Here is a 12,819-nt window from a genome sequence, read left to right as displayed (position 1 = left end):
ATTGTTCTATTTGGATTCTTTTCAATGCAACATAGACTCTGGGAGATCTAAGGGATCTGCGTTAGTTGACACTGTTGTTGTTTTTATAAGGTTGCAATCCCCTTCAGCTGTATATTTCTTCCTCTAACTCTTATATACTGATCCTTGATTTTTCACTACATATTACACATACAAGGAAAAACTAAGCACCCATATGTGCACCTACTATACACTATATACAGTCAAAGACACACTCACCCACACTCTGTCTCTCTCTCTTGGAGTCTCTTTTGGAGACACAAACACAATTTAAACTGTACAGAAAACACGGTAATGTGAACACATGTAATTCTCCTCACGGAAGCTACATAACACATGAGTAAAAAACAGTATGTGAGGGTCCAAGAATCATGAGATAATGATACCCCTGACCAAAGGAGCAAAGAGCATTTATTCAGCTGAATTTCCTGCATTCAGGGGTCACTCCATTCTGGAATGGAGACACCAAGTGGGCTTGTAGGCTCACCTTTTATCTTCAGGAGAATTCTAGGGAAGGATATGTGCCCTTTAACCTTGATAGGTTAGCTCTATCTCTAGGGGTCTGACTAATTCTACAATCGATTAAACTCTAAAGAACTCCCTGGGTTCTTATTCATTCTATTCTTTTTTTTTAATATCTTTTTTATTACATATTTTTCTCAATTACATTTCCAATGCTATCCCAAAAGTCCCCCACACCCTCCCCACCACTCCCCTACCCACCCATTCCCACTTTTTGGCCCTGGCGTTCCCTTGTACTGGGGCATATAAAGTTTGCAAGTCCAATGGGCCTCTCTTTCCTGTGATGGCCGACTAGGCCATCTTTTGATACATATGCAGCTAGAATCAAGAGCTCCAGGGTACTGATTAGTTCATAATGTTGTTGCACCTACAGGGTTGCAGATCTCTTTAGCTCCTTGGATACTTTCTCTAGCTCCTCCATTGGGGGCCCTGTGATCCATCCAATAGCTGACTGTGAGCATCCACTTATGTGTTTGCTAGGCCCCAGCCTAGTCTCACAAGAGACAGCTATATCAGGGTCCTTTCAGCAAACACTTGCTAGTGTATGCAATGGTGTGGACACTTTGCCCCCTCTTAGAATTGGAAACAATCACCCATGGAAGGAGTTACAGAGACAAAGTTTGGAGCTGAGACAGAAGGATGGACCATCTAGAGACTGCCATATCCAGGGATCCATCCCATAATTAGCCTCCAAACGATAACACCATTGCATACTCTATTCTTAGTTCAGGACAGATGACAAGGTATTCTCAGATCGGCTGCACGAAGCTGTGGTTGACTGAACAGAGTTTCCTGTATCTGGGTTGTCATTTCTAGGAAACAGAAACTTAGCTCTATCTCCCAAACTTTCATTCTCCAGTTTCTCATGGAGCCAGCCTGGTTCTGAGCTTAGTCCCTTCAAGTATGCAAGACCTTGTAATCTGAATGAACTATTTGTTATATTAAAGTGTTTTAAAGGTAATAGGAACACAACCACAAATACTTGGTGACAGAAATAGATATAAAGTAACATATAATTAACTTATAATATCTTACATTACCTTATAATATTATACATAGCAATATAATTATCATATATGTAAATGTCAACTGGATGATGACAAAATTTCTTGCAAATTTTCTTTGTACACAAAGAGAAGCACATTCATCTACACATATAGAATTGGAACATATGTATTAGAAAATATATTAACAGTTCTTCTACCTTCAGAAAAGAACTCATGGCTGTCATACACATTTGTAACTCAAGTATCTAAAAGCTATCCTTTGATTTGTACTTATTCACAAATGTTCCTCATTCAGACCAAAGATATTACCAAAGGCATAGCTAGTGATTCTCAGGGAGGATGCTACACTTACTGGACTGTGTTCTTCTCATCTCAAAAATGTTTTGTCCACGTAAAACTCAGTTGATTTCTCTCCTCCATGCTTCTTGTTTTCATATGGTCAGTCACTGCCGACCCACTGCTGATCTAGAATCGTTTCATGCATCAAACTAGGTGCCCTGTCTAAGGACTATGAGTGAAAGGGTAGAAATTTACCATCATTTGGAGTTTCTCACCCACAAAGTGCTTTATCCTCACAGTCTAACTTACATTTGAAATTCAACTTTTACAACATCAACCATATTCTTTATCAAAGACATTTTGGGAAATTTGCCTTCTTCTTGGCTTTTTTGTACTCTCACAACTAAATTTTTCCATTACATAAGTGGCCCCCACTTCATATTTCTAATTTCTACTTTTCTTGAGGCATTTTCCTTGAAATGGTATTAATTATTTTTGCTAAATTTATTTTCTTTCATCGACAATCTCAAAGGATATCTTATTAAAAATTTAAAAGCTGCATGATGAACAGAAGAAAAACATAAAAGCTAAATGATAAAAAAATAAAAATAATTTTAGTAGAAAACTTGAAACTAAAATGCCATGAAAGTATAAATATATAACAATGTTACTCTTGGCGTGTGGCTAATATCCATTCATCACTTTACACAAAGGTCCCTGAAAGTCTCCATAAGATGTTTGTTCTAAGCTGAAAGAATCATCAGGGTCTGGATAATGTTCAAGCTCTAGGAAAATTTTACCTTCATAGAAAGTGTTGGAAGCAACTTGCGCAAGACCCTTATTTGCTTAAGCAGTACATTTGATTGTAGTTAAGAAGGAAGCAAGAGCCCTATGTGAGCTGCCACTCATTGCTTGCCATTCATTCCTGATTTATTGATGGCATAGGCAATGAAATAGTTGTTATCATACTTAATTAGAAATGATATTAAATTCATCACCTAGGAAAGGAAAAAATCAAGACTTCCATCCATGGCAGCCTGAGTTACATACTGAGAACTTTCTCAGAGAAATTGGTGTATGTGTGTGTGTGAACAATTATAGTTAGCCATGTTTATATTAGTTATTAAAAAAATCTATTCACTTGTCAGCAGAAGAAATTCTTTACTGGGTATGTCTACTCTTCTTCGCACTACACAGAACTTCTAATTCTTATACTGCTTACAGTCCTGAATGCTTTTCCAATGATGGCCAAAGATTATCACTTGACCATGCATCAATAAAGTTGTCCCTGTTAGATTTATTAGTGCTCATTAAAATGCTCACAAATACAAGATTTCTCTCTCTGATTTGCCCTGTTTCCTCACAGAATTTAAAAATATCCATTGGTTTAAAATATCTGACATAAGTAATTTTCAGTTGTTATTTAAAAATTATTCTTCTATTTGAATTAGATAGTCCATTAAAGGCCCTCATTTCCTCCCCACAATGGATACATATGCATATATAAATGGAATATGTATAATACACTTAAGTAATTTGAATAAATGCCTCCTGCTGTCATTTATGAAGCTAAATATGTCTTCAGAGCTCTGTTTTATAATCTCCAATATCAGAGCTTAGAATTAAATAGATAGAAACCAAAATCAATCTTAGGCTCTTAAATTCAATGAAGCCAGAAAGATTTACAGAAGCTTAGGCAACTCTCTTACAGGGTGATTTGTTCGTGGATTGAACAGGCTTGGTATGTAATGTTTATATGCCATGTGTGTCTATGTGCTATTCATAATAAGTTGTAAAGCTGCAATAAGTTTTACCTTTGTAAAAGAGCAGGACAGCAGCTACTATTCATATCTGTGATGAAGACAGGCTTAATTCATGCAGAGCGTTTATTTCATTTGTCAGTGTGCCACTTTAACTCTTAAGGCAGCACCCTGGACTCATGTGTAAGAGTCTTCACTATCTGCTAGAAAGAAGCAAATGTTAATATAATAATATCCCTCAAAATGCACAGGATGTTGTGAGAGACAAAAGAATCGACCAAGGAAATCAAGTTGGTGAAGTAGTAGTACAAACACTAAGAAAACAGAATAATGTGTGTGTAAAATTGGGGCCATAAATAAACCTGCCAAATTTCCTCAGAAATTCCTCAAAGCACTGAAAAGAACTTGTTAAAAAAATTTCTACATTAAAATGAGTGGTACCCCATTTAGTGTAGTAAGAGGCTGGTTTTACCATCTTGAAGACTTTACGTGTTAACAATGCAGCATTCTACTCTGGCAACTGTAGCCTAATATTCCAATGACATGTCTATTATAAATTAATATCAACCAAGTATCCCTTATTTTTATTACTTGCTATTTCATTCAAATACAATAAGTATATGCATTCAATTAAAAATTTGAAAACAAGTCTTTAAAAATAAAGCATAATAAAAGTCTTCATAAACAAATTCATAAACACTTCTTTAGAATTTTTTTATAACTAATGCCTTCCTAACAATTTCTACATCTGTTCCCCACAGTTCTCATTTTATGTGGCTATTATCTCTCAATATTTGAATATGCTATGCACTGTATATATGTAAAGTATATAGTCTATGATAAAGAAAAACATTTTATTCCTGAGTTGTGTTTTTATTTATAACAAGGAGAAAGAGTAGAAAATAATTGTTATAAATTACTGATTATCAACAACATCAAATGTACATTATAAAATAATTATTTAAATAAAAGATATTCAGATAAAATTTTTATTTTGTATCAAAGAAACTAAGGAAATTTCCTTGGAAGCAATTACTAACTTCATTTTTCCTTCTCTTGTTTTAATATTTGCATTTTCTGCCTAGTGGATACATATTTTATATTTATGGCATTAAATGTAACAATTAAAAATAAATATTAAGTGTTTGAAAACAGCATAAAATTCCCTTTAAATATGCATGAAGTACGTTTGGAGTAAAATGAAACCTTGGCAGGTAATCAGCTAACCAGTCAGGTTTGGAAAATGTTTACATTATTGTTGGTATATGATTTCCATTATTTAATTTTAGCTTGTTTTAGTACCGAGTTTCATAAATTCACAAATTCATATTCATTTTCATTTAATCACATACTTATCTTCTCCATTGCCCACAATATAAAGTGTCTTGTTTCTGACTTTTACAATACTGTCCTAAGAAATGAAAAAACGACAGCTCATGAATAGACTTGATTCAAGATAGTTATTTAAATTTATCACTTTCTTCCTGGGATCCCTTAATCGTTATCTCATCAACCCATCGGATCTACTTAAAGCTCTTCTTGGCTTCGTGTGTAATTCTAGCCTATGGGCAGGACATGGCCATTTACCTCTTGAACTGTTATCTCATTTGAATGCCCAGAGGAACTCTTATAAGGCTTTCCCATTAACTTCTCACAGCAGAGTCAGGGAAAGGTCTAGAAGGTACAGGTATTCCCAAGCATCCATTGCTTACTAGGAGAGTGATATTTTCTTCAGTGGTCAACTCACCCAAACGTTGTTCATACACCTGTAAATAAATCTAATACGCTCATTGGTTCATGCAGTTGAATTTGGGAAAAATCTTGTATTTCTTTTTCTTTAAATTTTTATTGGTTATTTTATTTACTTACATTTAAAATGTTATACCTTTCCTGGTTTCACTGCCGCAAACCCTCTATCCCAGTCCCCTTGTACTGCTTCTATGAGGGTGCTCCCCTAACTACACACCCACTCCCACCTTACTGCTCTAGCATTCCCCTACACTGGGGCATGAAGCCTTCACAGGACCGAAAGCCTCCCCTCTCACTGATGCTAGATAAGGCCATCCTCTGCTATATATGCAGCTGTAGCCCTGCATCGCTCCATGTGTACTATTTGGTTGGTAGTTTAGTCTCCGTGAGCTCTTAATATTGTTGTTCTTCCTTTGGGGTTGCAAACCTCTTCAGCTTCTTCAGTCCTTCCCCTAACTCCTCCTTTGGTGTCCCCGTGCTCAGACCTATGGTGGGCTGTAAGCTTTCACATCTGTATTGGTAAGACTCTAGCAGAGCCTCTCAAGAGGCTCCTATCAGCTAGCACTTCTTGGCATCAGCAATACTGAATGTGTTTGGTGGCTGCATATGGAATGAATTCCCAGGTGTGGTAGTCTCCCCAGAAAGAAGTCCACACTATATCTCTTAGTATTTCATGTGGTGCTTTCTCTTCCCTTTAGAAACAGAAATGCCTATGAGTGAGAAGTATGACCAGGCTTTGAGTTCCTCTCCCTGAAAAACACTTCCTTAGTGACAGATTTCTGTTGTTGTTTTGTAGGAGTTTTATTTTGTACACTGCATTAATAATAACAAGACATGCATTATTTAAGGCTTTTTGGCATACCTGGGCTGTGCTTTTCTTATTCTGTACACTGAAATTGAGAAATCTTAGCAAACAGAGGCAGGGCTGGCTCTGGAGCTGAACAACCAGTACACCATGCTGTTGAAAAGGACAGGATGTTAGTTAGTGTCCTGCAGACTTAAAATTTGATTCCCAACTGTGGTATGATGGTTGTTGTGTTATCTAAATGTTATAAACCATCTAGTGGAATTGCATATAGAAAGGTATATAAAACCAAATTACTAACAGATTGCTGCATATCACACATAGGAATTTCAAATGTATACCCATGATTCTAATCTCAAATATTGACTTGAAACAATAATGAATTTTTCATTTCAAAACATATTGTAATTTTCCTCTGCATGCTCTACTCAGATGGTTCAAGACAATGTTTGAAATTATTTCCCTCCGCCTCTTTCAGCTATCCAATAATTGGTTTGTCCCATTTATTCTCCCATTGACAAAGTAAGACACCTGAAAGATAATTTAAACATGAAACAGTAATAATATGCCAGAGTCTCATCATTTTTTTAAATCAAATAACACTATTTTTAATTTTTTTTTTTTTTTTTTTTTGGTTTTTCGAAACAGGGTTTCTCTGTGTAGCCCTGGCTGTCCTGGAACTCACTTTGTAGACCAGGCTGGCCTCGAACTCAGAAATCCACCTGCCTCTGCCTCCCAAGTGCTAGGATTAAAGGTGTGCACCACCACCACCTGGCAACACTATTTTAAAATTTGTGTGTGTGTGTGCATGCACGCACACTCATGCATGCACGTGCACATGTGAGTGTGCTTCCGTGTACCTACGTGGACATATAGAAGGCATCAAAATCAATACACCTAGAGTTACTGGAGATTGAGAATTGTCCAATAAGGAAGCGGGGACTGAACTGGATTGCTCTGCAAAATCAATCAAACAGTTCTTCAGGCCCTGCCCCTTGACCATATGCTCCTGAGTGAATATCAACAACCAGCTGAACCAAACAGAATTTTGAAAGAATGAATTAGAGTTAACTCTGAATTTATTCCCACTTCATGTTCTTATTGACAAAAGTTTTTAGAACTCTCTTTCAAATGTAAGTTCGGAAATGCTGGTCAGAATCCTATTACAGTAACATTGCTAAATTATTCTCATAATAGAGTTTTGTAATCAGAAGAGCATAATAAAATGCCATAAAAATAGATTTCATGATCTACCATCTGTCAATTTCATTAAGTTTTAATCAATTTGGTTAAAATGTAAAAATTGAAACCCACTTGAATTATAATGTTGTTTGGTGCACTGTCTTGTACTTTCACAGGACACATCAATGTTTGCTAATTGCCATTTTGTTTGTTGTCTCATAATATTTTGTAAACTATTTCGATGCTCCCTGTCTCAAAACTCAGATGAATATGGGACTGTTTTCTCTTTTCTAAGGCAGAAAAAGAGGTTAGGCTAGGACAGATGGGAGAGTACAGACACCGCTGTAAATTCTAAACTGTGTTCATTTTAGAGAGCAAAAAGGTAATGAATTCTATGAAACCGAGTATCTGACCATGTTCCTCAAGAGAATGCAGCATTAGTGGTGTGCAGGGCTATGTTCAGGACTGACTTGAATCTGAAGGAAGAGGTTGTATCACAAAACCCTGGAATATCTCTACTTCACAATGATAATGTTTTGCTGGCTTGTCCAAAATACATTTTAAATGTGGGTTCTTGGAATGGTCTGCATACACTTATCATAAGTCAGAAACACTATTAAGTTGTTCAACGTGTTCCACAATTAGCTGTACGATCTTTCGTGACATCCACTCGTGACTCATGTGTTTGTTCTTTTACTTCTAATGTGTAACATCTGTGAGTTACATATATGAGTGATGATGTTCATATAGCTAACAATTAGTTTTTAAATATTAGAATTATGTTTTTTCTTCTTTAATTTCTCCTTTAATAAATTTCACTTTCATCTTTGTTACTTGATTTACTAATTATGCTTATTTTTTTTTGTTTTGAATCCTCATTAACATTTTGCTCCTACCAACTTCAAAAGGCACAAGAGAACGTTCTGGAACATCCCTATCGATCACTGGTGTGTAACTCTGTGTGTTGCATATTAGGACTCTTTAGTTCTTCTTCTAAATTGTTCTTTATGGATGTGAAATTTTCACCTTTTTTACCTTTGCCTTCTAACCTAAATTTTCTGTCCTCTTTCATGACTTATTTTTCTTAAGATGTTGATTTTTATGCCTATCATACAGTTTTGTAGGAGATTTTTGCCATTTGTTGATCTGTTGACGTAGTTGCTCTGGAAAATAGAAGTCCAGGTACAAATGTTGAATGGTTTCACTGGTCTTTCTAATTTATTTTTGGGTGTTTTGTATTGCTAATACTAATGAGTGGTAATAATTAATTTTCTGATATTGAGAAATGGTTATTTTTCTAACTCTTATGTTTGTTCTATGTTTCCTTCACATTTGTCTAATAAACAGATATTCAATCATTCTACATATACATGAATATGATGATGACTGCTTTAATTTTTATTTTCACTATTTTATTCTTTATGCTTTGTTATTTATTTTTATTCCTTGATTTTATGATGAATTATACACTCAACTTTCTTGTGGATTACACATTAGAAGTAAAAGAACAAACGCGTGAGTCATTTCAATAGTTTCTATACGTTGTTTTGACTATAAATGACAAGGAGGTCTTACCTGTAGGTAATTTTGTGGGAATTTGATGATTTTGGGATAAACCAGAGATGCTATTCTCTTAAATTGATGGCAGCTACTCATTTAGATTATAAGAGATTACAAATATTGACTCTAAACTAATTATCCTATTTTTCTGCCTGTCATATTTATATCTTTGGCAGTTTGACCTTTATGTAATTATCCTTTTTTTTTTTTTTTTGGAATGCAACTTATCTATCTCCCATTTGTTTTCTACAGTAGGTGAAGCATCCGAAGATGTACAAGATAGTTCTGCTTCAACCTTCAGAGCAATGGCTTTTTTTCTTAGCCCACTCATGTCACTGGCCTCTGGCTCTGTTGATTGCATGTCATTCTTTGTGTGTGTATGTGTTTGTGTGTGTGTGTGTGTGTTTGTGCTCACTCGTGCATGGCCACATATGCACACACATAGATGTGTAAAGACAAATAATTTGTCTGCTTACTGCTTCTTGTGTGTAAGTGATTTTATCACCGACTGACCACTTTCTACTAGAGAAACAGTAAAGGGCCTCATTCCTGAAGAAGAGTGCCTTTTCCTCTCTCACTGTTATTGATGCCTATAGCTCTTTGCCTAGGGCTTGGGCCTAGGAAGGCTTCCTTTCCACATGTATACGTTGTTGTCAATTATGTAGACAGACATCTTTTTGAAATACTGTGGGTGTAGCTTCCCTGTTGTTTTTAGGAGAAACAATCACATACCAGGCTTCCTGCTTGTCTACCTTATAAATTCTTTTCCTCCTCTCCCATGATGATTTCTGTGACTTTATATGGAAGTCTTATTGTAGATGAATAATCAGGCCTGTATCCCCCCATTATTACATTTTAAACAGCTGTAAATACTTGCAATGGTCTCTGTGATTAGCATTCTTGAAAAACTTGAATACCCATAATCCCAACTCTATCTTCTAGCTACCATAATCCATCATTGTTTGGGCTGTTATTTCATTTGGTTTATTAAATTGTGAGTCTTAACTGTTCATAAGCTGTTTGGGGTTTTATTTTTCTTTACTAATTATAAGTGTGAATTGGCAGCTTCTCTCCAGTGAAATTGAATGAAAGAAAAATAAGACATATGACTTGTAACCTCTTTATCTTGACATTTTAATTTGGATCAACCAAGAGAATTTGTCAGCAATTGAAGTGTGAAGTAAACATTCAAAAATATTAAGTTATTAAATTATCCTGTCTTTCCTTCAACCTGTATGTTACATGACTAAAATTTTTAATTTTTTGGTTTGAATATTCAAGTTTTGCAATTTTTTCAATTATTTATTGGTTCAAATGTTATCCTCTTTCCCAGTTTCCCCTCCACAAACCCTCTATCCCTTCCCTCTCCCTGTCCCTGCCTCAGCATCCTAGCATTCACCTACCCTGAGTTACCAAGTCTCTTTAGGCCCTTCCCGTGATGCCTGATTAGTCAGTCCTCTGCTACATATTCAGTTGGAGCCATGGGTCCCCCTGTGTACTATTTGGTTGGTGGTTTAGTCCCTGGGTGCTTTGGGGGGTCCGGTTGCTTGATATTGTTGTTCTTCCTATGGGGCTGCAAACCCATTCATCTAATTCTCCTTTCTCTAATTCTTCCATTGGAGACCTCATGCTCAGCCCAGTGGTTGGCTGTGTGAATCCACATCTGTATTGGTCAGGCTCTGGCAGAGCCTCTCAGGGGACAGGTGTATCAGGCTCCTGTCACCAAGCACATCTTGGCATCAGTAATAGTGTCTGGGTTTGGTGTCTGCCGAAAATTCTTTTTTTTTTTTTTTTTTTTTTTTTTTTTTTTCGATCAAGAAGTTTATTTGTAAGATACTACACTGCTTAATATTGTCACACATTTATCGAAGCATGCAAATTATAAAACACAAGATATATATAAATGTAATTATAATTTTGATTTATTATAATATATACATAGTAATCTATAAAAAGCATTTCATGAATTTGAACAAGGTGTTAATAAAAGGTAAGAAACATGAAGAGAATTGGTGAGGTGCAATGTAAGGTAGCTATATTCTCTCTATAATCACACAATGAAGCAAATTTTGCTTAAAACAAATTTCTTTTTTTTTTTTTTTTTTTTTTTGCATTTTCAACAATTGGTGCTGGCACAACTGGTTGTTATCATGTAGAAGAATGCGAATCGATCCATACTTATCTCCTTGTACTAAGGTCAAATCTAAGTGGATCAAGGAACTTCACATAAAACCAGAGACACTGAAACTTATAGAGGAGAAAGTGGGGAAAAGCCTTGAAGATATGGGCACAGGGGAAAAATTCCTGAACAGAACAGCAATGGCTTGTGCTGTAAGATCGAGAATTGACAAATGGGACCTAATGAAACTCCAAAGTTTCTGCAAGGCAAAAGACACTGTCTATAAGACAAAAAGACCACCAACAGACTGGGAAAGGATCTTTACCTATCCTAAATCAGATAGGGGACTAATATCCAACATATATAAAGAACTCAAGAAGGTGGACCTCAGAAAATCAAATAACCCCCTTAAAAAATGGGGCTCAGAACTGAACAAAGAATTCTCACCTGAGGAATACCGAATGGCAGAGAAGCACCTGAAAAAATGTTCAACATCCTTAATCATCAGGGAAATGCAAATCAAAACAACCCTGAGATTCCACCTCACACCAGTGAGAATGGCTAAGATCAAAAATTCAGGTGACAGCAGATGCTGGCGAGGATGTGGAGAAAGAGGAACACTCCTCCATTGTTGGTGGGATTGCAGGCTTGTACAACCACTCTGGAAATCAGTCTGGCGGTTCCTCAGAAAATTGGACATAGTACTACCGGAGGATTCAGCAATACCTCTCCTGGGCATATATCCAGAAGAAGCCCCAACTGGTAAGAAGGACACATGCTCCACTATGTTCATAGCAGCCTTATTTATAATAGCCAGAAACTGGAAAGAACCCAGATGCCCCTCAACAGAGGAATGGATACAGAAAATGTGGTACATCTACACAATGGAGTACTACTCAGCTATTAAAAAGAATGAATTTATGAAATTCCTAGCCAAATGGATGGACCTGGAGAGCATCATCCTGAGTGAGGTAACACAATCACAAAGGAACTCACACAATATGTACTCACTGATAAGTGGATACTAGCCCAAAACCTAGGATACCCACGATATAAGATACAATTTCCTAAACACATGAAACTCAAGAAAAATGAAGACTGAAGTGTGGACACTATGCCCCTCCTTAGAAGTGGGAACAAAACACCCATGGAAGGAGTTACAGAAACAAAGTTTGGAGCTGAGATGAAAGGATGGACCATGTAGAGACTGCCATATCCAGGGATCCACCCCATAATCAGCATCCAAACGCTGACACCATTGCATATACTAGCAAGATTTTATCGAAAGGACCCAGATGTAGCTGTCTCTTGTGAGACTATGCCGGGGCCTAGCAAACACAGAAGTGGATGCTCACAGTCAGCTAATGGATGGATCACAGGGCTCCCAATGGAGGAGCTAGAGAAAGTACCCAAGGAGCTAAAGGGATCTGCAACCCTATAGGTGGAACAACATTATGAACTAACCAGTACCCCTGAGCTCTTGACTCTAGCTGCATATGTATCAAAAGATGGCCTAGTCGGCCATCACTGGAAAGAGAGGCCCATTGGACACGCAGACTTTGTGTGCCCCGGTACAGGGGAACGCCAGGGCCAAAGGGGGGGAGTGGGTGGGTAGGGGAGTGGGGGTGGGTGGGTAAGGGGGACTTTTGGTATAGCATTGGAAATGTAAATGAGCTAAATACCTAATAAAAAATGGAAAAAAAAAAAAAAAAAAGAAAATTCTTAAATAATAGGCCATAATAAACAAACATGAGTGGAAAGTCTCTGTACTTATTTACCAGTCCTTACAGTTATACACTTGCAGGTGTGTGAATGTGT

The sequence above is a fragment of the Mus musculus genome, chromosome 3, assembly GCF_000001635.26.
Source record: "Mus musculus strain C57BL/6J chromosome 3, GRCm38.p6 C57BL/6J".
NCBI lineage: Eukaryota > Metazoa > Chordata > Mammalia > Rodentia > Muridae > Mus > Mus musculus.
Note: the sequence above shows the minus strand (reverse complement) of the source record.